The sequence below is a fragment of the Amblyomma americanum genome, chromosome 1 (assembly GCF_052857255.1).
Source record: "Amblyomma americanum isolate KBUSLIRL-KWMA chromosome 1, ASM5285725v1, whole genome shotgun sequence".
In the NCBI taxonomy this organism is placed as follows: Eukaryota; Metazoa; Arthropoda; class Arachnida; order Ixodida; family Ixodidae; genus Amblyomma; species Amblyomma americanum.
Genome location: NC_135497.1, coordinates 31,433,790 through 31,461,007, shown reverse-complemented (window position 1 = coordinate 31,461,007; position 27,218 = coordinate 31,433,790). Strand labels below are relative to the sequence as shown.

General features: G+C 47.2%; 1 protein-coding gene and 1 pseudogene across 2 annotated transcripts in view; both read right to left on the bottom strand.

Moving 5' to 3' along the window:
• The window catches only part of LOC144112552 (atrial natriuretic peptide-converting enzyme-like), a 150,516-nt gene that overhangs the window by 37,489 nt on the left and 85,809 nt on the right, over window positions 1-27,218 (bottom strand). The window lies entirely within an intron of this gene.
• On the bottom strand, window positions 2,179-5,204 carry LOC144114404 (uncharacterized; annotated as a pseudogene).

Genomic DNA, 27,218 nt, shown 5'->3' with positions numbered 1-27,218 from the left:
CCATAACCGAGCCAGAACAGGTACTTCTGGGAAAGCCCAATGGGCTTCTGGCACCGGGCAAAGCGCCCTGTTCTATGTTGTGTCCTTATCGCATAGCCGCGGGGTCGCCGTAAGAACGGCCGCCCCTGGTGGGCTTTACCGGGAGCTCGGAGTTCGCGGTCTAGGCCTCATAGGAGTTTCAATGGCCTAGTAAGAACCACCACAAAGCATAAGGCACATTTGTGCATTTGTTTGAGTCTGGACTGACCTGGCTGATGCCGCTCCCTCACCAGCACGCGAGAAACCCACAGGCAGGCTCCAATGCTTCTTCGATTGGCCACCTTCCCGCAGTGCTATGAAGCACCCGCATCTCTGTCGACGCGCTTGGAGCCTCTTCGCATTTTTCACGCAATTCCGGGCAGTTCGCTTCCGAGATCAGACACAGCAAGATTGTGGTTCATTTTAGTGTGCTGCGTTCTGCGCAACGCTTGTAGAGCAGCTCACCAGATAACTCGTATTCTGCATAACTGTGCCGAAGGAACTATTTCTTGTGAGTTTCAGTTTTTGTTCCCCTGCGCGGCAGCCAACAGACAGCCTCAACGCCTTTTATGAAAATGCTAATCTCCTTTAAATTAAAAGTGAACTCTCCAGAGGCAGAACAAGACCGCAGCCTTCGAACTTCCTGTGAGCAAAAAATTGACCCCTGGTCATCAATAAAATCTGAATGTCCTTTCCTTGAACTTTCTCCTAGTGTCCTGTGAACAGAAAATTGGCCACTGCCTGTGCATTCAATCTTAGTGTCCTTTCTTTGAAATTTCGGTTCCTTCCCCAAATATCCTCACAGAAATGTGGGCTAAAAATTACAAGAAACAAAGCGGCATAACGATCAGTTTATGAAATAAACTATAAAATAATAAAAATAAACAAAAAGAAGCAACACACTATCTTAAGGATTCGAACTAGTGGAAGCTTTTGACTCCTAGCCCGTCACGTTACGAACTTCGGAGTCTATTTTTTGTGTATTGCTAGACTTTCACCTAGCATGACAAAATACTAAAAGAGGCTTTACATGAAAAGAACTAACGGCGATAACATAATTGGCCAGCAAGAGTGGCTTCTGGATATTTAAAATCCCTTTAGCGCCAGAAAACCTCAACCCTTGAGATCCAGTTAGGAACATGATCAGCTTTTTTTTGCCTTAACAACCCCCAACAATACATGCAAGCAAGCAGTGCATCCGGGCAATGCCCTCTAGACTAGGAAAGGCCTATCTGCTCCTCCGTGAAACCATCACACTACGACGGGCGCTGGAGTTCGTGTTCTTCATGAAGGGACGGTGCTGCGCGCTCGCTCGTTCTTGTGTAACTGCAGCGCTACGTGAAATCGTCATTTGAAGATTTTGGCCCCATAATTTAATGCTGGCATATATGTTTGATGTCATTTCCGGTACACAGCCCGCGGTGAATAGGTTTAAGCACTTAAAGTTAGTTGTTTCCGGATTATGAATATATGTTGGCTAATCAGTATGTTTTGCTATCGCTTAATATTGCCTGAAAGTCCGCACATTTTTTTCTGCGGGGCATTGATATTCCGCTGTGCGTTCACATATATCTTTATTTTTGTTAATAGCTCGTTGCGTGACGCGGACTTGGAAATTATTTTCGGGAAAAATTGAATCGTGTGGTATATCACCTCGCGCCGACTGTTTTCCAGGAATCTGACTATTTGTAAACTTTTTCTTCCAAAGAAACGCTTACCCTCCCTCCACAAACACACCCAAAAAAAAAAAACATTGCCATAAGGTATGGCTCTCAGAACAGCTTACAGCTCCTTGCAAGGCATCTGAACTGAGGGACTGAGCAGATGCCTTTCGATTTGATAAAAATTGAATCAAGCTCTGTTACATAAAAATGATTTGTTTATCAAGAAGTACTTGCAGCTGGGCTTGTTGGTGCGTATTCGTGAAAGACAATCGCAGTTTACAATGTTTTTTGACTGCTATTAAGAGCATGGATATGGGCAGAGGCTATATAAACGCTCTTCCTTGAATAAATCCTGTTAAAAGTGCAGCGCTCGTCCTGTTCTCTTGCTCGTCCGTGTTGCCATTTTGCGCTCTCATGTCTTTCACGGATATGTTTATTACAGAGTGCAAGCATTCACAAAACTTGTAGAGGCGTGCAACACAAGGAGTCAGAACAGTCAAGATTTCAAAGTGTTAAGCTTCCGTTTTTGAGCAAATTTTGCTTGCACCAGACTGTCGTTCCTATTTTTACAATAGTTTTTCAGCAGAATGATTGTTGCAGCGCTAAGAATGTGATGCATGCCCAAGTGAGGAATATTACCACTTTCACATTCGTCGAAACTGTCTCCGACTTCTATCAGGTTGGTAGACAGTGGGAAAAGGGCATTCCTTTGGTTCGCTAGAGAATGGGAATGCACTGCATACTTTTCACTTCGCAGCTTGTCCAGGACGATCTCAGCAGTCATTACAGCATGAACAACGGGAAGTTGGGGAACCTGAGCCCTTAAGGATTCATGTTTGCTATAATTTCAGCATTCTCAATTATGATGTCTTCATCCTCTACCACATTTGCTCGGCAAGCAGTGCATGCAAGCTTTTTAAGTGCTGCATGGGCGCAGTATCCGGCCACGTACGTTATAGCTGGCAGATTTTGTGCCTTCATTTCGAAGTCCTTGTCATTTACTTCAATGTTGAACCTCTGTAGAATCGCCTCATCAATGCTGACAGCAGGTGCCCCTGAATCTATGGCTGGAAGTGCCAGGGCTTTTTGTAGGCGAATGTCGCGTTAGGATTCGAACACTTGTCTGATGGACACATGGTACTGCGACCCGGAAAGCTGCCTATACTTGCCAAATCATTCGTCCAAGCAGTCTGTCTGGAACTTCCTCAGAAGAACGTAGTCAAATCCAAGTTCTTCAAGGCAATAGTTTATAATCTTGAAAAAGGCTTCCGTAGTGAGACGCAAGGCACTGTGGGTCTCCCGAGTGGGAACTTCATTATTAAACTTCAAACTCTTCCAGAGATAAAGGCGCTGCATGATGGTTTGAAGGAATTCAGCTTGTGGACACAGCTTTTCTGCAATGGCAGTGTACAGGTCATCACGAAGCCGGCTTCCTTTGCTGGACGACTTCACATTAACAATCCTCCACCAGGTTTCGGCAACCTTTAAAAATTCCGCTGTTCCAGCTGCATGCTGCAGTGCATAGCGTTAACCGCATGTTTCTAGAGCAGCTATGGTTGATAGGTTGAACATTCTCATTGCAAGCTTCACATTTTGCCTTTCCGTATTAGATGGAATGAGTGGTTTTACTGACAGTGTTGGAGCAGCCTTGAAAAGGTGGTCTTCTTCTTTTAAGTGAAGATCACGGAGGGTCTTGAACGAAGCACTGATAAATTTTGGGTGGGAGTTCAAATTCATAAGTGAAGGAAAAAACATGCATGTTCCGTGGTTCTTTTGGTTGATCCAATTGTTCCGAATACATTTCAACAAGTGAACAGGGTCAATAACGAAAAAAGAGGACGAGTAGAATCTGATGGGTGAGGGTAGGAGCTGCTGACTTTTGATGACAAACCAAAGAGAGACATTGTTGTGTGATTTATAGAGTTGTTATCCGTGATGACTTCAATGATGCGAAGCTCAACCTTTTCAAGCTCATTTATGATGCTGCGGAGCTCAGTGTTCAGCTGTTTGGGATTGATTTGTTCAACTGCCAAATGTGAACAACACTTTTTTGTGATGACAGGGGGCTTTGAATCATAAAGACATGAGCTGTCTTTGCCGAATTTGAACTGTTGCTGGCAGTACCGACAATCGTGCAGCCCTTATAATCAAAATACGCCTGTAGATGGATCTCATCCATCATGAGAACCAGTGACTTCTCATGATCCTTCATTGCACTTGCGATCTTCTTCGCATAAAGCAGCAAAGAAGTATCCTGCTGCTCAGCTGCTGGATTTATAACATATGCTTTGAATACACGTCTGATCGTGGACTCATGTGGCAATTTGAGACCTCCGTAGTCATGCAAGTACCTATAAGCATTAGGAGAGATGGTAAATAGAAGGCTGGAAAATACCAACAGCTCTGAAGAGTAGCGGGGTGACTCGCTTAAACGGAGAAGGACTTGTTCCTTTAAAAATGTTCAAGCATCTTGCCGATCTTCGTCTTGCATTCCCTGATTTGTCGCGTTTTCAAGAAGAGATAGCACGAGATTCAATATGCCACCTGTCTTGTCTTAATGTTTGCGGAAGGCAGGAGCCTTATCAGAGCTCTCAATGGCATCCAACAGACCTGCCAAGCACCGAATATCATTCACAGATTTTGGAATGATCTCCACGCCATCAAGTTTGGTGACCTCGACATCATGAAAATACAGCTTTAGAGAGAGGTCCTCGGTGACTTTAGCCGACTTTTTTATTGCTGGGGCACCATCGACAGTCAGATTGAGGAAGAGTATAAAGTCATGCTGGGAAACCACCGTCCAGATTCATGGTATGCATTTCAACAGCGCCAGAAAGTTGTCAATTTTGTTTCTGTCCTCTTCCGCCTGATGTGCTTCAATAGAAAAGTTGATGGCATCTTGTAACGCAGCTGCCTCTCGGCGCGTCCTCTTTTCATCTGGGGCCTCTCGAGACGTGCTTGCATTTGGGGCAGAAAGATATGCCGGGCAGTCTGGAAGTATGCTTGGAACACCATCAGGTCGTAACCGTACGAGCTTCGCCGCAACCTCTACTACTTTTCTGGTTTTTGTATCCGTGCAGCTTGTGCTATTTATCATGTCGGGCGGATTAAAGTGGTGCTCGCAGACCTTGGATAAGAAAAAACAAAGACAGTAACAGCTCTAGAACCTGTAGCTTAAAAATCAGACAGGTCCATGACAGTACGAGAAAAATTTCTATAAATGTCGTATGAACTGAATGCCAGCAATAATAATCAGCTACGGCTTTACAGGTTTATCCGGTCCAAAAGAGGCAGCTCTACGGAATTTTCTCGCAACATGCTGCCCGCAGTGTTTTCAATGCAACTGAGGGAGGAGTAACAACGACAGTTAAAGGAATGTTTCCTTACCACCGACCGCGCACGGTGGATAGCTCTAATCCATTGAGCTCTCCTTGCTTGATTCGAAGGGAAGGTGAGGACTCGCACACGCTCACCACCATCGTAGTTCCCGCGGCACCGCGGTACGCAGCAATGCCCAGGCATTATCCCAGCCTGCACATTAGACGCACACCTCCCGGACCCGAAGTACTTCCTCGTCGTTACCGACATCGTTACCGTAACGGTGCTAACCCTGAAACAGCGTTGAGTTTCGTGACACGCTGCACGAACAAAAAAGAAACACAGAAATGCGAACACGTGCCACTACGTTCATAAAATAAAGGAACTGTTGTTTACCGCTGTGCAAACGCATTTTCCAGTCGAGCACTCTGTACGAAAATGAAAAAGTATAAGAAAACCACGTTCAAAAAACAATATTTCCTTCCAAAATAAGCGGTTCAACAGAAAGTATAAATTTTTACGAAATAACATTTTTATTTTTGCAGGAAATTAATAATAAAATCATTAATATGTTTTCTTAAATTCAATACTTCGGCTGGTACTGCTCCGCGCACGCGTTGTTGCACCACGATCAAGGAGACCGGTTCGAGGAAGTGAGGGCACGACGGGCGCTCCTCGCGAGCGCTGGTCCGTCGTAGTGTGATGACGTATCCACAAAAGAGAGGAGGATATGGAAAGGCCTTAGCTAGTATAGAGGGTGTTGATCTGTGTCGCAGCTCAACCAGCCACTTCATGGGCATGAAAACTACTTCTCGAGTTGTTCGCTGTTGGGCTGTTTTCATAAAGTTCAGGATTTCTACCTGAAGTTAGACGTTTGTCGCGAAGCATATATTGTAGCTTCTTTCAGGCTTCCTAGGAATTCCCTCGACATTCCAAATTTTTAAAGGTAGTGCAATAACCGCCCCCTCTTCAGTTATGACTTCTACGGCGCCAGCTGGCGGGCCTGCTATCCCAACGCTCGCAAGGCTTACTACGCACTATGTTCCACCGCCAAAATTTCTTGCATAACACTATGAGTAGCTTCAGGATCAGCCAACAGCGCGATAATTCAATACTTCACGCAGTCAACTCCTTACCGGACACTTTAAAAATGTATAACACTTAGCACGATCGACGCCTATAGGCTGGTGGTACGGGACACAAGAAAAAAGTAAAGGAACACGCAAGTGTGTGTGGGCGCGGCGCTGCTCGAGAATGAGCCTTTGACTCAAGGCCCGCCCCCTACGGCTCCTGCCCGCCCTCGCCTGCTGCCTCGGAGGTACAGCGAGAGATCATCGGCATGTCGGGAAAGCGGTGCACACCCGTCTGCGCTTTGCAGCAGCTGGCCAGAGCCGTCATACACGAGGAGCTCCAGGACCATCTCCTCGTGCAAACCGACGGCTCAGTGGCCCGCGAACGCCGCTCCCTTGCAGCGGCGGCTACCATCCCCGCCCTGCGACTGCACAGCCAGAAACACGCAACCTTCCTGGGCTCCTCCACCACGGCGGAGTTGATGGGGATCCGGCTCGGGCTGGACCTGCTGCTGACCCTCTGGCCTCCGCCGCCAGGTGTGCTTTGCAGTGCGAATCCAGCGCTGCCATCTGCCGCCTGCAATCTAACGGCCGCGGTACCCCACTAGTGCGGGACATTCGCTCGCGCATCGAGCGTCTTGCTCAGAGAGAATGCGCCGAGCGTGCACAGTGGGTGCCCGGTCACTGCGGCATCGCCGGCAACGAAGAAGCTGACGACCTCGCGACCGCCGCACATCTACTACCTCCCAGTGATCTGCCCCTCGCGCTGGAGGACGTGCGTGCGGTCATCCACGACCATCTCCGAAAGCAGCACCCCGACCCACGCATCGCAGGAGGTGAGCGCCTCGACAGCATCAACGGCTGTCGCGCACTTACGCGGTCGCAACGAGCAATGATCCTCCGCGCGCGCATTGGCTGCGTGTCGCCCCGGGGAACGACGGGAACGTCACGGAATCGCGCCACATTCTCACAGCCGGAGCCGACCGCGGCGGCTGCGTTTTTATGAAGGCAAAACGCTAAGGCGCCCGTGTGCTGTGCGATGCCAGTGTACGTTAAAGATCCCCAGGTAGTCGAAATTATTCCGGAGCCCTCCACTACGGCACCTCTTTCTTCATTTCTTTTTTCACTCCCTCCTTTATCCCTTCCCTAACGGCGCGGTTCAGGTGTCCAACGATATATGAGACAGATACTGCGCAATTTCCGTTCCCTAAAAACAATTTATTATTATTATTATTATTATTATTATTATTATCATTATCATCATCATCATTATTATTATTATTATTATTATTATTATTATTATTATTATTATTATTATTATTATTATTATTATTATTATTATTATTATTATTATTATTATTATTATTATTATTATTATTATTATTATTATTACCCTTGTATGGCGCGGCGGCGACGGGGCCGAAAACCGCAGCAGCAACCGCCGGCGCGGTGTTCTAATCGAAAGAGGCGCCGGACTCCGCCAAACCATTTGTGGCGGGCGCTCGCTTCTCACAAGTGACTCTGCGCCAGTGCCTTTTTTTCTGCCGCGTGGAGAAAAAAACAGCGGCGGCGGCGCTGTCCGAAGGACATGCCAAAGGTGCGGTGAAAGTCGTCTGTCGTCTGCTGGCGCTACTTTGCCTGACTATTATTGCAGAAAAAAACAATGCGATCACTCAAGCGGTGAAAAAAGTTTGAAGTTAGCTGAATAACTTTGCGCAACTCCACAGTTTTTACAGCGAAACACCACCCGTACAGCACCAAAAGATGTTTATACGGATATAGCAAGCTACTATTAAAGCGCTGCGCACTGCGGTCACATTATTCTGGCCAATATGAACGAAATCGACATATGTAGGGGGTAATGAACTCTGTTATCAATTTAGGAATAGTTTTCCGGGGCTTGCAAGATTGGTGTTTCTACCAACGTTCAAAAATTAGGCTATCAAAACCGTTTGGAAAATATTTTACCAGTATCGGCTAATACACAAGCAAATTTTCAGATTTTTCTCGATAGCAGAACTCGATGAGTGTCTGAAAGAGATAAGTCCGTCATGCTAGTAACATTCCATACCATATCGTTTTGCTGACATTCCTGTCTGTTTGAATGCATTTTATTCTTATATGCTTCTTTGTGCACAACCATGTCTATTGCAAATGCTTGTATTTTACAGTTGTGTATTTACTGTATGTGCTGAAACTTAGCCAATGTTTGGTTGAGTAAAGGATTGAATTTTTGCCCAACGTTTCTCTGTCTATTTCCATGTAAATAGAACAGGTGTCTAGCTAAATGTAACGACGTTTTTAACAATTGAAGGAGTGTCCTAGGCGCGTAAAATGTGTTCAGTACTGCTGAGCGTCGTGTGACCTACTCTGCAGTATCTATTCAAAGCAAAACTTGAGTTTCAGTCCGGTGTGCGTATATGACATTGAAGTGACCTTCGCACTTGGCGATCACATAGCAAGAGACTGAAGAAGTTGGCGCGTGAAAAAAAAGGACGAGCGAGACAAAAAACACGAGCACTTGTCTCGCTTCTCCTTGTTTTTCCGCGCCCACTACTTCAGTATCAACATCAAGCAACTAGCCGAACTTTCTGCTCTCATAGCAAAAGCTTTAAGTCAGATGACAAGCATATTTTGACTATGGCCAATGCGATGGTGTCTCCAAATTAGACCCAGGTCGTTTCCGAAATGTTGCCCATCCCACTCCCGAAATTTGTCCTTCATTGATTTGTACCAAAATCTATTTTCAGGCTAATTTCAATGTGCTCGATACGATGGCAGTCTCTAAATGTGACCCGGGCAGGCCCCGAAATTTGACCTTGGCCAATTTGGACCAACCATAACTGAGCGTCCAACCTTAGTGAGCTTGCAACCATAAGTGAGCGTGACCGACACGATGACGACCTCCAAATCTGGTCCGGGCCATTGCCAGGATGCTTTCACTCGGCCTTTGGTATAACCACGATTAAACCCTGCCTAAATTTCTTTTTCGCACTGCGCACTCGATTAATTCGTTTATGATGACCAGCTAACTCTTTAAATATTAACTTCTTGTTCGAAGCAAGGTACCGTCCGAGTAATTTTTTTCTTCAAGCTCTAAAAGATAGCGCGAGAAATCCAAATACACAACAGTGGTGCTACTTGAGCGCAACAGATGCATATTCACTTATCGTATATCCCGCGCCCAGTGCAAACACAAAACTCATCGGAGACTCGTTTACCTGGAACGCCACGTGTATTGCCAAATAAAATAAAACGCCATCCGCTCTCTGTTCCTTGGCAGCGGGCGCTTTTCGGGGCGCACGACGCGTGCATCTCCCGACGGAGAAAAGAAAGAAATGGGGGGGGGGGGGGGGGGTCCTTTTTTTGTTCCCGCGCACCCACGCACCGGCGCATCTCCGCCGCCGAAGCCCCGATATGGAAGCTGCGACGCTCGCCAGCGCCATCTGTCCCTCGGCACAAGCAAGCCGGGGGTCACGTGAGTCTGGCTCGAACCAGGTTGAGCAGTAGTTAAACCGCAGAATATTTTTCTGCAGCCTCGCCACCAATGTTTCTATTCAAAATAGGCGCACGTGTGTTTCTATACACTTTTTAAGAGAATTATTTTTCGAAAATATCTACAGTGTAAGGACTCTTTACACAAGTGGTCTGGTTTTCAAGGACATCGCAATAAGTCATCATTGTACAGGTATCACATATATGCAAATGACATTTCAGTGCACAATTCATGGTTTCTACACGAGCTGGCTTAAAGCAGCTTTATTGTGAATATAAGTGGAATACAAGCAAGGAAAAGATGAGCAACACTCGCCAAACTTCCTTATACGGAAGCATGGGCGTGGACACACCTCTATCGCTAACAACAATGAACCTTGTTGACCAGCGGAGGAGGAAGGCCTCCTTACCCAACACGACGAGTTCTTGATTCAAGTGTTACAGCATCAAAGTTCTAAGGCGGTACAGTAAAGGAAACATTGCTTTCTACGGGTGTACCCGCAAGACAGCAAGTCCCCCGTTTTCCAGAGTACATAAGCGCCCGCACACAATATTAATTCAACAAAGAAATTGCGATTGCCACTCTGCCACTGCATGCGCTCCTGGAACATTCGCGTTGCAAAGCGCCAGAGAGTGCGCACGACTGGGCATTCAAAAACGGCATGGTTCAGAGTTTCAGTTCTACCACATTGCGAACATGAAGCAGAGGGCGCCCCGCCCCACGCCGCAAGACGGTCAGCTGTGGGTGACGCTTCCCGTTCGCGAAGCCAAGTAAAATTTGATACATCAGCGGGGAGAGAGGCAAAAATTCTTTGCTTCCGCCTTTTGCGCAATTTCCTGCGCTGGTCTACATTCAGGGTGCAAAACGCAACATATTCGCAAGTTTTACTCGCGGTCAATTCTTTCAAATCACAATCAGGAAGTGTACCTTCAAGAAATTGTAAGGATCTCACGACATATGCATAGAAAGCTGGCGACTTTTCTGCCGCAGGGCCTTTCCAATTTGATAACTCAGTGGGCTTGGCAGCATCGCCCGGAGCACGATGCTAAACTTCGTGCTTTGCTTCGTACAGGTTTTGCTGGGACTGCTCGGAAACACAGGCGGCAATCCTTCACCCATCGACGGTTATGCCTGCAGGGTGACATCAGCAATACCGCTGCAGCACCTGCCTGACTGCTCGACAGACGCGCTGCATCTGACAAGACTACCTCACGTGGAGAACTGCGCTGTGACGTGCACATTGGAGCGTCCGTTCGGCACTACAGTGACCCCAGTGACATCATCTGAGCCCTATAAAATCCCGGTCCGTTCCTCGGCGCCTTCCAGTGGGCTTGCAGCATCGCCCGGAGCACGATGCTAAACTTCGTGCTTTGCTTCGTACAGGTTGGTGAAAAACGACCTTCTCATGATTCTCTCGGAAGCAATTGTGTTTTTCTGGTGGTGCTGCCGAGCCCTGGCCTTGTTTGTCAATGCGTGACAGAATCGTTGTGCGTTATTTGTTTGCTGTTAAAGCTCAGCGGCGACGTTGAGGAAAACCCTGGTCCAAATGCCGATAAAATAGAACAAATTCTTCTTACTGTCACATCCATAAAGGCTTCCCAGAATCTCTTAAAAACAGGTCTGCAAAGTGTGCAAAGCCAGCTTTCCGAAATAGAAACTAGTCTTGCCTCCCTTCAGCTGTACAATGAAAAGGTACAAAAATGCGAGGAAGCCTTGAGTGCAATGGGCAAACAGTTATAACAAATGACCAGCAAACTTGATGATTTTGAAAGCAGAAGTCGCAGGAACAATATAATCATTTTTGGCATAGAAGAACACGAAGGCGAGAATACTGCGGAACTTGGAAAACGGGTCAAGAATGACATATTCAAAGGCACTCAAGGCATTGATGTTAGATCTATCGAGCGTATCCACCGGCTAGGAAAAAGTAACGCAGATCGGGCACGGCCTGTCATACTCAGATTATACGACTTCTCCGAAAAACTAAAAATCCTTCAAAACTGCTTCAAACTGAAAGGTAGCGACTGGTCAATCACCGAGGACTATTCCGTACCGGTTCGTGAAGTACACAAGAGGCTATGGCACTCACCCAAGATAAATCGAGACAACGGTGATAAGGTGGCTCCGATATTTAATAAACTAAACATAAAGGACGACCTGGACATGTGGGACAAAAGCGAAAACAAGCGAGTGCTGCTAAAGCATGCCGAGCGTGCACCAGCCAAAAGTGCCGCAGGTAGCAGCGACTGACCACAGGCTTCAGCACCATATACACTACTATGTTTCAATGCCAGAAGTAGCGTTTAAAAACCGATAAATTTGAAGAACTGTTGTTGCTGTACTCGCCGGATGTAGTTGTAATAACAGAACCTGGCTACATTTCGATATACACGACTCAGAAATAGTTCCCAGCTCCTACGCCTTGATCCGCTCAGACCGCGATGGGCGAGGAGGCGGCGTAGCCATTGCAATAAAAGAGAACCTCGTTTTCCAGTAAGAATGTGGCATACCAAACCATGAAAGCGTCTAGTGCACTGTCAACTTTAAGGGCAACTTGGTACTAGTGGGCGGTATATACAGACGACCGAATGCACCAATTGATTACCTTCTTCAAATGCACGACTTCCTTAATAGCAAATTCAACGCTCGCGCAAAATTCATTGTCACAGACGATTTCAATTTGCCAGATATCGACTGGACGAACTTAGTAATTGGAAAAAAAACGAAATAAATAACTGCGAAAACCTTTTGGATATAATGTTCAGTTTTTAGCCATCTCATGTGGTAAATGAGCCAACGCGTTTCCAAGGAACCGCAATTTCCGTACTAGATCTAGCATTTGTGTCTATTTTTCTCTGTTCTGAAATTAGTTTGGAAAACGGGATTTCGGACCGTAAATTGCTCTTTCTCACTTTTCCTCACCTGCGCCACCACGCTGATCGTAATCACAGTAACTCTTTCGTCACTATTAAAGACTACAGCAGGGCAGATGATGTAGGCATTATAGATCATCTAGAATCAATCCTCGACAGTTTTTCTTCTGCAGATTCCCGCTGTTTAAATAGCCTATGGCTACAAGTAAAAGCAGCGATAACACAGTGTGAGGGAAAATTTGTACCTACAAGGATAAAACGAACAAAAAGGAAAACCCCGTGGATTACACGTAACATCATTCATCTGAAACGAAGACTACACCGTATGCGCAGAAGAAAAGGAAATAGTTTTCAGATAAGTGAACTTGCGCACAAACTAAAACTGGAAATTAAGAACGCGCGGGAAATGTTCTTCTCAACAACTTTATCTAATTTTATTACTTGAGATCCAGGAAAGTTCTGGCGGTATTTATCGAGCCCTGAGCCCCGTGTATCACAAATGGAAATAGACGGTAGAGTGGTTACAGGCCCCCATATTATCGCAACTTCTTTTAATCAACATTTCCAGTCTGTATTTACTCATGAGTTTGCTACAAGCGCTAACATAAGTGAGCCACAATCACTGATGCCGGATATCGTGATTACCGAGACAGGTATAGTGAACTTGCTTTTGCAGATTGATGTCAAAAAGTGTCCTGGTCCAGACAACATATCAAATACATTTCTGAAGCGATACGCGGAACAACTGGCCCCGTTTTTGCACAAAAATTTCACACTTTCCCTAGAAACGGGCGCACTTCCGTCCGACTGGCTATGTGCAAAGGTTATTGCAATTCACAAAAGCGGCAGCAGACTATCTCTAGATATGTATAGACCAATTTCATTAACTGGCTGCAGCTGCAAGCTATTAGAGCATATAATCAACAAATCCATAACAACGTTTTTGGAAGAAAATAACTTAATTTACAGCATACAACACGGCTTCAGAAAAGGACTGTCAACAATCACTCAGCTATTAAAAATAACAAATGATTTTGCACACGTGATCGATTCCCAGCTTCAAGCAGATGCCATTCTGATCGACTTTAGGAAGGCATTTGATCGTGTTCTACATTCTAAATTAATCTACAAGCTCCGTACTATTGGCATTAACTCAAACGTAATAACCTGGACAAAATCTTAACCACAGGTCGCACGCAATATGTTGAAATGAATAATGCACAATCCGAACGACTGAACGTTTTCTCCGGGGTCCCACAAGGATCCGTCTTGGGACCGATCCTTTTCCTAATATATATCAACGATATCCATGCCTGCGCTGATCCTGGAATAACAATAAGGCTTTTCGCTGACGACTGCGTTCTGTACACTACGGTACGTAGACCGGACGACCAGTTAAAATTAAATTCTTCTGTAAATAACATTGCCAGGTGGTGCGAAACATGGGGAATGGAAATTAATATCAACAAAACGTCTTGCATCTCATTTACCCGTAAAAAAGTACCTCTTGTATATTCTTACAATTTATCAGGATCTAACATAATGAGGGTGGATACGGTGAACTATTTAGGCGTTACATTTACCCATAAGCTAAGCTGGAACACGCATATATCCAACACGTGTGCAAAAGCATTCAAACAGCTCGGGTTCCTCCGTAGAAAACTGTCAGCAGCTCCTCGTCATGTAAAATTAACAGCCTATAATACCCTCATAAGGCCCATCCTTGAATACGGCACCATCATTTGGAGCCCCCATCAGTCTTACCTCAGCGAAACACTCGAAAAAATTCAAAATAAGGCCCTCCGGTTTATTTATTCCTCACGTCATGACAGCGTATCTTCCCTGCGAGCTAAAGCGCGTATCCCTACCCTTGCTTGTCGGCGACGCGTTGTTTCGATGAAGTTTCTTTTTATTCTTTACAATGATCGCATAAGACTTGATAAAAATCAGTACATCAAGGCACCTTATCATCGTTCGAAGCGATTAAACAGTGAGAAGTGCATCAGACCCATCCGAACGCGATGTAGCACATATAAATTCTCATTTTTTTCCGTTAGCCATTGAAGAATGGAATAATCTGCCTCACGAATTCATGGACGATGTCTCTCTTGATATCATTTTGAAAAACGTAGAGTCGTTTTTTGAAAAACAGAATTTACAATAAAAAGAGCAAAAGGAGGAAAAAAAAAGAAACCTCCTACGATATCTTGCGGTATTCACCGCGAGTGTTCCGTTTTATATATTTTTTCTTTCTCTTAGTTGTGCCTTTTTGACTATCGTGTTGACCTGATTGTATCGATTCGTGGTTTCGTCGTTCTCCTTTCCAGTGTTTTAAACGCACGAAAATGAACGTGTATAGCAATGCGCATGTCCTTTGACCGTTGATGGTCTCAGCCTACTTGCTATGGTCTTTTCTACTGCAGGCGCATGTTTTGTATCTCGCGTATGTTATACTGGATATGCTATTGTTTAGTATAATTGTCCCATTATTTTGCCCACTTCTGTAAGAGCCTAACTAGGCTTACAGTATGCTTAAATAAAAAATAAATAAATAAAAAGCGACGCGATGTTCCCATCAAATATGCTGTTCGTGCTCTTCCTCGGTGCGCTGTGTCTGAGATAAGGTCCCACATGGCCCTTAAGGCCAATACGCGACACATAACTTCAAGATCGGGATGCTGAAGCCACCCATATCGGTGGGCAGGCGGGTAAAGACTCTTGCAACGCTCTCTGGGTGTCCACCCCAGAAGAAAGATCCACACGCTGTGGCCAGCCTCTGAGGGACGCGGCGAGGAGGGCGCGCTATTTTTGCGACGTAGATTAAGGAACCTGTTATGCTTCTTCTGATAAGGTAAGCTCGTTTGGAAAAAGGTAGGTCGAAGAATTTTGTGACTTCGATGCGCTGATCAGCTTTGCGTTTTATTTCATTCCAGGTGGCTCGGGCTACGTCACCGGAGGCGAGGAACGTGACGCCAAGGACTTTTACGCCACCTACCCATTGGACACCATCGGGAAATTGATCATTAAAAGATCCAAAGCGTAACGCCTCGCTTTTAGCTGGATTGAAACGTGCACCTGACAGGCAGCTGTAAATGTGAAAGAGCCTCAGAAATGCTCTATAGCTTTCAATGTTTCTAATAAACAGAAATATCATCGGCATAAGCTGCTACTTTAACCTCGCCCAAGCCTGGGAGAGAAAAGTCCCGTATCGACTTCCAACTTTGAATTTGTTGCAATAGCGGTTCTACGCAAAGGTCGAAAAGAATTGCTGACAGTGGGCAGCCCTGGCGTATTCAGCGGCTCAATGGAATGGGGTCGGTTATCTGATCGTTCACTGCGAGGCTTGCTGCTAAGTCTGTGTACAACAATCTCAAGACGTCTATCAGACGCCCCGGGAAGCCAAAACAGTCTAGAACCGTGAAAAGGTAGTCACGCTCAACGCGGTCAAAGGCTTTTTCTTGATCTAGGGAATCAAATGCTCCCGCAATCTGCGTGCACGTAGCAAAAGTGAACAAATCGCGGGTTAAAGCTAGTGGCGAAAAAATTGTGCGTCCGGGCACAGAACATGTCTGAGCGTTGCTTATTATGTCAAGAAGAGCTGACGATATGCGGTGTGCTAATATTGCAGCTAGTATCTTATAATCGGAGTTCAGGAGGGAGGTAGGCCTCCATGCTTTTGGATCGGACGGCACACCGCCACTCTTTAGAAGGACCATTATACGACTCTCGCGAAAAGATTCCGGTCGAAACCCGTCGCCAAGAAGACCATCGGGCATGGACAAAAGATGCACATGTATCTCTTTGAAGAAAGGTTTGTCAAAAAACATGTGGCAGCCCGTCTGGTCCGGCTGCAGCGAAGGCGTTCATTCCCTGGAAAACCAGGCAAAGCTCCTCCAGCGTGACTGGATTACATAGGCTGTCGCGGCGCTCTCCAGGTATGCAGGCTATCCTTGAGCAAAATTCACGAAGAGCTGCTTTTAGATCGCTTATGCCTGTGCTCTCAGTTGTAAAGAGGCGAGTAAAATGTTCACTAAAGACAGCCTTGATGTCCTCAGCGCTATCTGACTCTTCACCATGAAGAAGTTCGACAAAGGGATGGTTGCTCGACCCTCTACGGAACCGTAGCGAACGCTGCGGAGTACAGCGGGGTCCGCGACTGGTCTACCTCTAATATAAGTTCGTGCTGCAGTTCGGGAGCTGAGCCGGAGCAGAAGTTCATAGCGCGCTTGTAGCTGATTGAAGTAATCCAGCATTGTAAAAGTGAGGGGCGCACCACGCTGCACCATGCGTGCCCTTCGATCGAAGGGTATCGTTAATTTCTGGAGTTAAACGTAACTTTCTATCTCTGAAAGCTTTGGTCAGCTTGTCACGCCAACTAGCTTTTAAATCGTCCCAGCTGCGTGGTTGTGCAGGATGACTGCACGTTTCTGCGAGAGCTTCGCGTAGGATGGCCACACTTTCGGGGTCACGCACTAGTGCCATGTTCATTTTCCGAAAATTCTCGGATGGGGCGGGCTGACAAAAGTGCAGCCTCACAGATACCGGAAAATGGTCCGTTATGCGCGGAACATCTGGCGAAAAAGCCAGGACTTCGCAACTAGTGACATCGGTAGCGGGAATTGGCGGAAAGTAGAAACGATCGAGCCTGTTCATGTTCGAGCCGCGTTGCCATGTGGCAGCAAACTTGTTACCATGTAGTTAAACCCATAGGTCTATAAGGTTAAACGGCCTATAAGGTATACGGCCGGCCTTGTCTGCGACCGCTTACATCCCTGTAGGAACCCTCGACGCAGTTAAAATCCCCTGATATAAAAGTTGGATAACTAGCTAGCATGAATGAATCGAGAGAATCAAGCTACTCAGATGTAAAAGAACGTTGGGCTGGAGCGTACACTACAAGCGCTCTCACTCGCCTTCAATGAAGGTTAAAATCCACGGCTAGGGTGCGACCATCAAAGCCGTACGTGCAGTAAGCACTCCGTTTCTATACACCTGCGCTTCAAGATCTAAACCGCCCAATGGAGCCAAACAATCCTGTCGACTATGCGGATCTCTTTACTACACAGAACGCTCATAAGTGCAGTAATATTCTAAAGAAATGCAGCACTTTTTGCTCGTTGTGGGGAACGCTTGAGCGTAAGCTGCGAGAAATGCCTCGGTATCTCACATGCTTCTTTTACCTTCAAATTAATATTTGCATATATAATTGACCTTCGTCGGAAAAGAGCCAACATTGCAAGGAGAGCCTACAGCATCCCATTCCTACGTTCTAATTGAGAGAGCAGCCGCGGATTACTAAAGCATAATAATAATAATATTAATACTTGGTTTTTGGGGAAAGGAAATGGCGCAGTATCTGTCTCGTTGGGCACCTGAACCGCGCCGTAAGGAAAAGGATAAAGGAGGGAGTGAAAGAAGAAAGGAAGAGAGAGGTGCCGCAGTGGAGGGCTCCGGAATAATTTCGACCACCTGGGGATCTTTAACGTGCACTGACATCACACAGCACACGGGCTCCTTGGCGTTTTGCCTGTAAAGCAAGAAAATAGTAAATATTTGTGAAAAAAAGAAAGTTATGTAGATAAGCTCAGCTAATCCAGGATATACAAAGCGAAAGATATCAGCGGTCACTGTGTTCATTGGCGTTGGGGTTGACGATGTTCTAGACGGCGATGGATTTGAGCAAAGGAAGGGCGCATAACTGGCTCCCTGGATATGCGGACACCTTATTCGTGCTTTGGTACATGTGGCGGTGGTGAGAAAGATGTGGCCTGAATTCATTAGCGCTGACAGCGTTGTGGCTGACATGCGGCACTGCAGCTGCAGCTAGGCCGAAGCGTTCATTTAGTGATCAATCTCTTGCGATCAACAGTTAACTGCTTGCCCCCTTCCAGGCTGGAAAGGAGGGCGCGCTGCCTATCCAGTGTGCAGAACGCAATCAAAGCTGGCTTTTGCAGTTGGTCACCAACGCCACGTACATGAAAGCGAGATTGAGGTCTCCACTCACCCACGGAGCTTGTTGTGCGCCTTTCCTTTCGTGAAAATAAACGGTCTTTGCAAAGTAGTCAACGCCAATGAACTGTATGAACGCCATCGGTTCCCTTGTTTTGTTGGGTTTTTTAGGAAAGGAATTTGCGCAGTAACCGTCTCACATATCTCGGTGGACACCCGAACCGCGCTGTAAAGGAGGGAATAAAGAAGGGAGGAAAAGAGGAATTAGAAAACTGAAAAATTGAAGTGAAAGAAGAAAGGAAGGAAGAGGTGCCGTAGTGGTGGGCTCCGGAATAATTACGACCACCTGGGGATCTTTAACGTGCACTGACATCGCACAGCACACGGGCGCATCTAGAAAGTGCACTGGTTTCGCACATCATACGGGCGGTCAGTGCACGTTAAAGATGCCCATGTGGTCGAAATTATTCTGGAGCCCTCCACTACGGCAAGCGTATAAATACAAACAGTGAACTACTTATCAATCAACAAATGTTATATGGAAGGCACGTGGGAGGTCAGATAGCTCAATTCCCTCTCGGATAACGTTATGGAAGGGCTGCTGATACATTTTCCGCCGTTGTGGTAAATATAGAAAGCTTCCATTACCTCGCGTGCTAATTTATTGTTATGTCTGAACAGGATGCGCGTGTTCTTGTAATCGGGAACACATTGGCACTTTTTGCACTGGAAAGACGCCTGGGCAAGGGGGTCTCCTTTAGCTCTCCTTTCTGCATGATCCTTTTCATGCCTGCATTGGCATTGCCTGCTGTGGTTGGTTGGTTGGTTTTTTGGGGGGAAAGAAATGGCGCAGTATCTGTCTCATATATCGTTGGACACCTGAACCGCGCCGTAAGGGAAGGGATAAGGAGGGAGTGAAAGAAGAAAGGAAGAAGAGGTGTCGTAGTGGAGGGCTCCGGAATAATTTCGACCACCTGGGGATCTTTAACGTGCACTGACATCGCGCAGCACACGGGCGCCTTAGCGTCTTTCTTCCATAAAAACGCAGCCGCCGCGTTTAGGTTAAAACCTGCTGTGGGAGCCGGTGTGAGACAGGGGGTCATTTTTCCTGGTGTTTTCATGCTCCATCAAGCGTTTGTTAACGCACCTGCCAGTCTGGTCAACGTACATGGCACCGCAGGAGAAGGGTACCTGGTATACCACCCCTACCTCGCAAGGTATAGATGGCGACACATGACGCACCTGACAAGCATCCCTCTTGCTCTTGCCGTAGTGCCTCTGACTGACCTGTTTGCACATTGCGCGAAGTTTTCTAGGTGCAAAAAAGACGACATGAACGTCGTATCTGCCCCCAACTTTTTTCAGCCCATGTGACAAACAGTGTGCATACGGGACCACAGCCGGCTTTTCCTTCTTTTTGGCTTCTTTCGGCTGAGCCCCATTCTTGAGCTGCCTAAGAAGTTTCTCCGCTGCCCTGGAAATGAGTTGATCTGGGTACCCGTTCACACGTAACCTGCCTGTTTGCGCCAAAATGCTCTCTCGAGTCCTTTCATAGCAAGATTTCCTGAGAGCTGATTGCAGGCAGGATGCGAATAAAAAACCAGTTGATAGTCAGCGCCTGTTTGTGCTAGTCCTTCGTCTTGTGTCCCGCTCGTGTTGCGCTGAGAGCGAAAATGAACACTTACCAACTCGCCCAAATTTCCGCCTTGCTCCACTACGGCACCTCTTTCTTTCCTGTTTCAATCCCTCCTTTATCCCTTCCCTTCAAGCGCGGTTCAAGTGTCCAACGATATATGAGACAGATACTGCGCCATTTCCTTTTCCCAATTATTATTATTATTATTATTATTATTATTATTATTATTATTATTATTATTATTATTATTATTATTATTATTATTATTATTATTATTATTATTATTACTGAGGAAAGGCGCGGCGCTGTGCAGCACCGGAACACCTGTGGCTCGGTGCTACTATTGGCGCATGCTCAGTAGTGACTCGAGAGCGTGGGAGAGAAATATCCATGTCGAGGCGCGCGTTGTAACGTCATGTGCCTCCTCGGAGCATCGCCACGGAGAAATCGCAAGTTCGCGGCCAGTAAAGCTTTCGCTTTAAAAATAGTGTGCTGTGCAGCGTCAGTGCACTTCAAAGATACCTGCTGCGGGCGGCTCAGTAGTTGAGGCGCTCGTCTGCTGAGCCGGAGTACCCGGGTTCGAACCCGAAAGCGGCGTCCGCGTTTCGACGGAGGCGGAACGTGTGCTGTGTGATGTCAGTGCACGTTATAGATCCTTCCTCCTTTCTCTTGTTTCGCGGTTCCAGTGTCCACCGAATGTATCAGACAATTACTGCTGCACTTCCTTTCCTCAAAAAGCAATTTTTATTTCGATTTCGCGTGAAAGATCCCCAGGTGTTCGAAATTTTTGCCGGAGACCTCCACTACGGCACTTCATTCTTCCTTTCGTTCACTCCCTCTTTTATGTCTTCTCTTAAGGCGCGGTTTAGGTGTCCACTGAGATATGTGGTGTTCGAAATAATTCTGGAGCCCTCCAATACGGCACCGTTATTCTTTCAATCCCACCTTCCTCCCTTCCCTTGCGGCGCGGTTTCTGTGTCCACCGATGTATGAGACAATTACTACTCCGTTTCTTTTCCGGAAAAAGTGATTTTTTTCATTTCACGTGATAGAAATTTTTGCTGAAAAGCTCCACTACGGCAGCTCTTTCTTCCATTCTTCGTTCACTCCCTCCTTTATGCCTTCCCTTAAAACGCGGTATTGGTGTCCACCGAGATATGTTATGCGGTGGTCGAAATTATTCCTGAGCCCTCCAATAAGGCACCTTTCTACTGACACTCCCACCTTCCTCCCTTCCCTTGCGGCGCGGCTCCCGTGTGAACCGATGAGGCAATTACTGCTCCATTCCCTGCTCTCTAAAAGCGGTTTTTATTTTAATTTCACGTGAAAGATGCCTATATGTGAAAGATATTTTTGTCAGAGACCTCCACAATGACAGCTTTTTCTTCCTTTCTTCTTTCGCTCCCTCCTTTATGTGTTCGTTTAAGGCGAGGTTTAGGTGTCCACCGAGATATGTGGGGGTCGAAATTATTCCAGAGCCTTCCAATACGGCACCTTTCTTCTTTCACTCCCAACTTCCTCCCTTCCCTTGCGGCGCGGCTTCGGTGTGTACCGATGTATGAGACAATGACTGCGCCATTTCCTTTCCTCAAAAAGCGATTTTTATTTTCATTTCCCGTGAAAGATCCCCAGGTGGTCGAAATTTTTTCCAGAGACATCAGACTGACAGAGCCGCCGTCTGGGCTGTCTACAACCCCCTGGACGCGGCAGCGCGCCGCCAAACCAACAAGCTATACCGCCGGCAGTGGGCCTCACTATGCCAAAGGATCGAGGAAGAAGTCAGGTCGCGGAGGCTTTTTGATACCCTGCGGCGCATCACCGAACCACAGGCAAACCGTCAACCGCTGACCGTTCTCGCAATCTCCAAGGGATCAGCATTGAAGAGCTGGCAGAGCGGTTTCCCGACCGGTCCGCGCCGCCGAGCCCCGCGAACAGAGCTAACATAGCTGCCCCTGAGAGCCCCAGAAATGACGCCAGTCATTCTCCTGTCGCCTCGGAAGTCATTCTCCTGTCGCCTGTCGCCGTTCACCGCGGCGGAACTGAACAATGCGCTGCGGCGCTGCCGCCGCTCGGCGCGCGGACCGGACGAGGTGACATACCAGATGCTTCGAAACCTGGATGCGGAGCAACAAATCTTTCTGCAGTAGATAAACCTGGTGTGGGAGCGCGGGGAGCTACCGGATGATTGGCGACCCTCAGACGTTTGCTCCATACGTAAGGCAGGCCGCCCACCTGCGGAGCTGAGCGGATACCGGCCAGTGGCATTAACATCGGCGGCAGGTAAGCTCATGGAGCATATGGAGTTGCAGCGTCTGAACGAGCGGGCTGCGGAGGCTGATTTGTTTGACGAGCGGCAGACGTGTTTGCGTGGGATGTGGTGCACGGCTGATTCTATATCGGACGTTGTTACAGCGCTGGAGCGCGCCAGGGCGGCAGGCCAGGTTGCGCTGCTGCTGCTACTGGACGTCTCGGGCGCTTTTGAAAACGGTCACCGCGCACCAATTCTCGAGGTGCTTGAGGGGGCCGGTGTGAGCGGGCGCCTTTTGCGATATTTTCACGGCTTCCTGAGCGGGCGCACCATGCGCGTACGAGTGGGGGGTAAATTCTCCGAGCCTCGTCCGGTGGACTTTGGCGTGCCGCAGGGCTCTGTCTTATTACCATTTCTGTTTAATGTGGCCATGTCGGTGGTGTCGGACTCCCTCCGCACGAGCGGCCGACACCATCCCAGAAAACAACGTACCTCCCCAGGCGCGCCCAGAAAGGATGGAATGTCCCAGTCCCAGTAAAACATTTACCGAATATTTCCAGGACGTAGACACAGGACACAGAAACACAAGTAAAAGGGAAGTGCGCCCACTAATGGCCTAGAAACGTTTTTTCGAGGGTGTTAAGCAGAAACAAAAAACAAATCATAGCATTTTGGTCCGAGAAAGGTAACTGGGAGCACGTTTTTAGGACCAATTCTTTTCAACAAAAAATACAAATTAACTCCTCGCTCCCTTTTCCCTCTCCCTCAAGCCAAAAGCTACGGGTAGAGAATGTTTTGCTCTCGCACTCGCCGTTTTGAGAGATCAAACAGATTTATTCGAACAGCCGAAGGAAGCGCAGTTCACCCCGCATCTCTCTCGTGGGCCGTCGGCTCCATGCTGCAGGCAGGCAGGCGACGGCGGTCTGCCTTTTCATCGCACCGCCTGGAGCGGCGGTCACCAACGTGCCAGTCTTCCATAGTGTTTCCAACTTCAGCACGGTGCGGAGGTCCCTGCAGGCATCTCCAACTACCAGCAGTCCTCGTTGCGCCGCTGTCTAGCAGAGGCGCAGTAATTGCCTCCCGTCGCTCGCCCCGCTTCCTCGCTGGACGGAAGCCATCTTGCGCACACGTATTCGCGCATCCCCTAGCCGCTCGCGCGCAAGCCCCAGAGCGCTGCAGCTCTTGCTCTCATCACTGCGCTGTCGGGAACTTCGTAGCTACGGATTCATAGCAGCTTTACCGCGCACCTCGGCGTGCCCACATAATTCCTTTTGGAACTGATGCAGCGGCGCGCGGCGCATCGCAAGTCTTTTGCGCAGCTTCACTGCCCTACACCATAATGGCGCTCTTACAGGCGTCGTTTGCGGCAGCGGATTTCTAGGCAAAGGGCGGCTCCTAGAGCGCACTCTGCATCCCTCAGCGCCTCCAACGACTGGCGTGTTGATGGCAGTGTGGCCGTCCACTGCGGTCATAGGCGTGGGAGATCTTCGGAAGTCCACCAGACTCTTGCTGCGAGTGCCCATGGATTAACCTGCTCTACCTACATTGCCGTCCTGTCGCAGCGGTATAGTTTGTGTTGTGTTCGCGTTGCTGACTTTCAACCCACCCCCACCGGATTGCTTGTGCCTTGATCAACTTGATCTCGCCTCCCACGCCGTATTGTGCCGCACGCGCGGTCTGCTATACCATGGGTGCGGCGCGCCAGGGCTCCTACCTCAAGTCGTCTTCTCTTTCCATCCAGCTCCAAGCAGTCTTATCTCCACACTTAGTCACAAGAAAATAAAACAGTGGTGTAACGAGGATGTAAGGCGTACGTTTGAGCGTTCGCTGTGCCATGAGAAGGTCCGGACAGAAGGCTGCGTGGAATTCATATATATATATATAGTTGCAGCATTTTAGTTCATCCCCGGGTTTCCGTTGGCAACGTCGTCAAGGCATGTTGGTTTATGCTCGTTTTTTTATTATTTTCGCCTCATAAAATGAATTTTTTTTTCCCGTTTTGATAACACGCTCAAGTTTACTCCGTGGCTCGTGCGAGAGGCAAAGCCAGAGAGAGGTTTCACCCTGCAGAATATCCCTGACCTGAAACCGCGTATCTGTATCGTACGCCCATATCGTCTTTTCTTTTGGCACCCAGGCTGCTCTTTACATGCGTTTGCTTTTGCGTGTGGATATATGCTTTTGTACCTTTTAGAATGTTTGCTTGAGGTGCATCAACTTTCAGCCTGTATTAGGTTTTTATTGCTTTATTTTTTCAGATTGCTCAGAGCTAGAGAAAAATTTGACCATTATTATATGCTGGTCCCGTAGTGCTCCGTACATCGTGTGTTAAATGGTGCATACATATGCGTCTACTCTTTGTATTCATTTAAATGCAAAGAGCACATCTAATAAACTGAAATTACATCTGTTTTGCGCTGCTATTTCCTGTTATATGGGCGGGATCGGGCGACTTTTTGAATTCATATTTCCTGTGTGTGTAAAATTTTGGCACATTTCATGTTCTTGTGGCGGGAGCAGCGCAGCACGAAACAAAGATTAGAGAGGCGGGAATCAACGCTGACTAACAACAAGATTTTTAATCCACGTTCGATCGAATATATACATCTTGCTCGTGCAATAAGGACAGAACAGAAGCATGACAAATGCATAAGATGTACACGTGGTAAAAGATTAGGACAACGCACGCAGAAAAATCATTTTCGCTGTCACGAAACGCTATCGAAAGTACGCTGACGCATATACGTCGCTCTTTTGTCGATTGTTGAAGGCTTCTTCAATCCCCCTGGTCAGTTGATCAAAATATGACGTGATGGCTATTGTGTTGCTAAGCTGCAGGTCACATTCATGCTCTCTGCAATGTTTTGCTACTTCACTGCTGATGGCGCCCTTTAGGGATCTTTTGTTCTCTCGAAGCCGTTCATTCAAACAGCGCCGTGTTTGACTAATGTAGGTACGTCCGCATGACAGAGGTATTTTACAAACCCTCTTTTCCCACATTTCACATGATTTTCTTCCGGTGCTTTTTCTTTCATTGATTTTTCTTTGCTAGCTGTTGACCTAGGCGCACATGCCTTCTTAATTGGTTGGGTGCTGACATAAGCACTTTTACACCAGCTCTTCCGCCTACCTTTTTGAGACTGAGGGAAATGTCATTAATGTAAGGAATGACCGCGTACGTCTTCCTTTCTTCTGATGTGGTTGTGACATATTTTCTGCCTCTAAGTGTTTGCAGAATCTCTTCTGCGACAATGAATAGCAGTCTCTTCAGGTAACCTGCTGTTTTCAGCCGACTGTTCTGGGCGTCAAAACTGCCTTGGACTACATGATTAGAGGATCTCGTCAATGCGGCTCTCATTGCTATTTTTGCTAATGACTAGATGAACTAGGACTAAAAATAACAAGTGAACGCCCAGAAAACAACGTCATGCGATTTCTTGACTTGACGCCAGCCTTTCCAGGCGCTCACATATGCTGGCGGTACGGACCACGAAGCTAGAAGGGAGTGCTCCCCAACACATCTGCGCACTCCAAGATCATCAAGCGGGGGTAGAAAAAACAGCAATGAGAACCGCATTGAAGAGATCCTGTCATCATGAAGTTCAAGGCAGTTTTGGCACCCTGAACCGTCGTCTGAATGCAGCAGGTTGCCCGACGAGACTGCTATTCGATGTTGCAGGAAGGATTCTGCAAGCACTTAGAGGCAGAAAATATGTCACAACCACATCAGAATAAAGGAAGCCATACGCGGTCATTGCTTGCATTAGTGGCATTTCCCACGGGCTCAAAAGGGTAGGAGCAGGAGCTGGTGTAAAAGTGCTCATGTCAGCACCCAACAAGTTAAGAAGCCTGTGCGCCAAAGTCAACAGCGAGCAAAGGAAAAAATCAATGCAAGAAAAAACACCGGAAAAAACATGTGAAATGTGTGAAAAGCGGGGTTTATGGAATACCTCTCTCGTGCGGACGCATCTACATTGGTCAAACAGGGCGCTGTTTGAATAAACGGCTTCGAGAGCACAAAAGATCCCTAAAGGGCGCCATCAGCAGTGAATTAGCAAAACATTGCAGAGAGCATGAATGCGCTCCGCAGCTTATCAACACAATGGTCATCCCGTAATATTTTCATCAACGAATCGGGGAGATTGAAGAAGCCTTCAACATACGATCAACGAGCGACGTTTGTGTCTGCATACCTTCAATTGCGCTTCGTGACAGAGAAATTGATTATCTGCGTGCGATGTCTTAATATTTCACCACGTGTACATCTTGTGCGTTTTTCATGCTTTTTTTCTATTCCTTCTTATACGAGCGAGATGTATATATTCGACGAACGTGCATTAAAAATATGGTTGTTATTCAGCGTTGTGTCCCGCCTCTCTCTTTTTTGTTTCGTGCTGTGCTGCTCCCGTCACAAGATCATGCACCAACCAGCCCATATTTTCACCTTGTTAAAGTACATTTCATGTAAACAGGTGAGTCTGAATGGCCTAGCCAGCAAGCATTCACGCTAGTGGACAGATGTATTACACCACCTATAACGTAAGCATGTCTTGAAATTTGGCACATATGTGGGCTTCGATGCCTGAAGTCTGCATGAAAAATAAGAAATCATTTTATTGAGCCAGAGCCGAGTAATCTAGCATTAACCTTTTGGGGTCGTCCCTGGAACGCAAACTTTTTGGACACGGCTAGTTGTGGGGACGTTTTTTTTTTGGATGTCTTCGGGAAAAATGAGGACCTATTAGTGACATTCCAAATGTCCTGATGGGATGTTTCTGGGAGATTTTGAGAAGGTTTTGTGTTTGTTGGGATGTGTACATGTCCATATATGCAGACGACATAGCTCTGTGGTGCCGGGGACCACCGGGCGAGGCGCTCGGCGTGCAGGGTACCTTCAGGGAGCAATGACCGCAATCGACGCTAGCTTGCGCAGCCTTGGTCTGTCG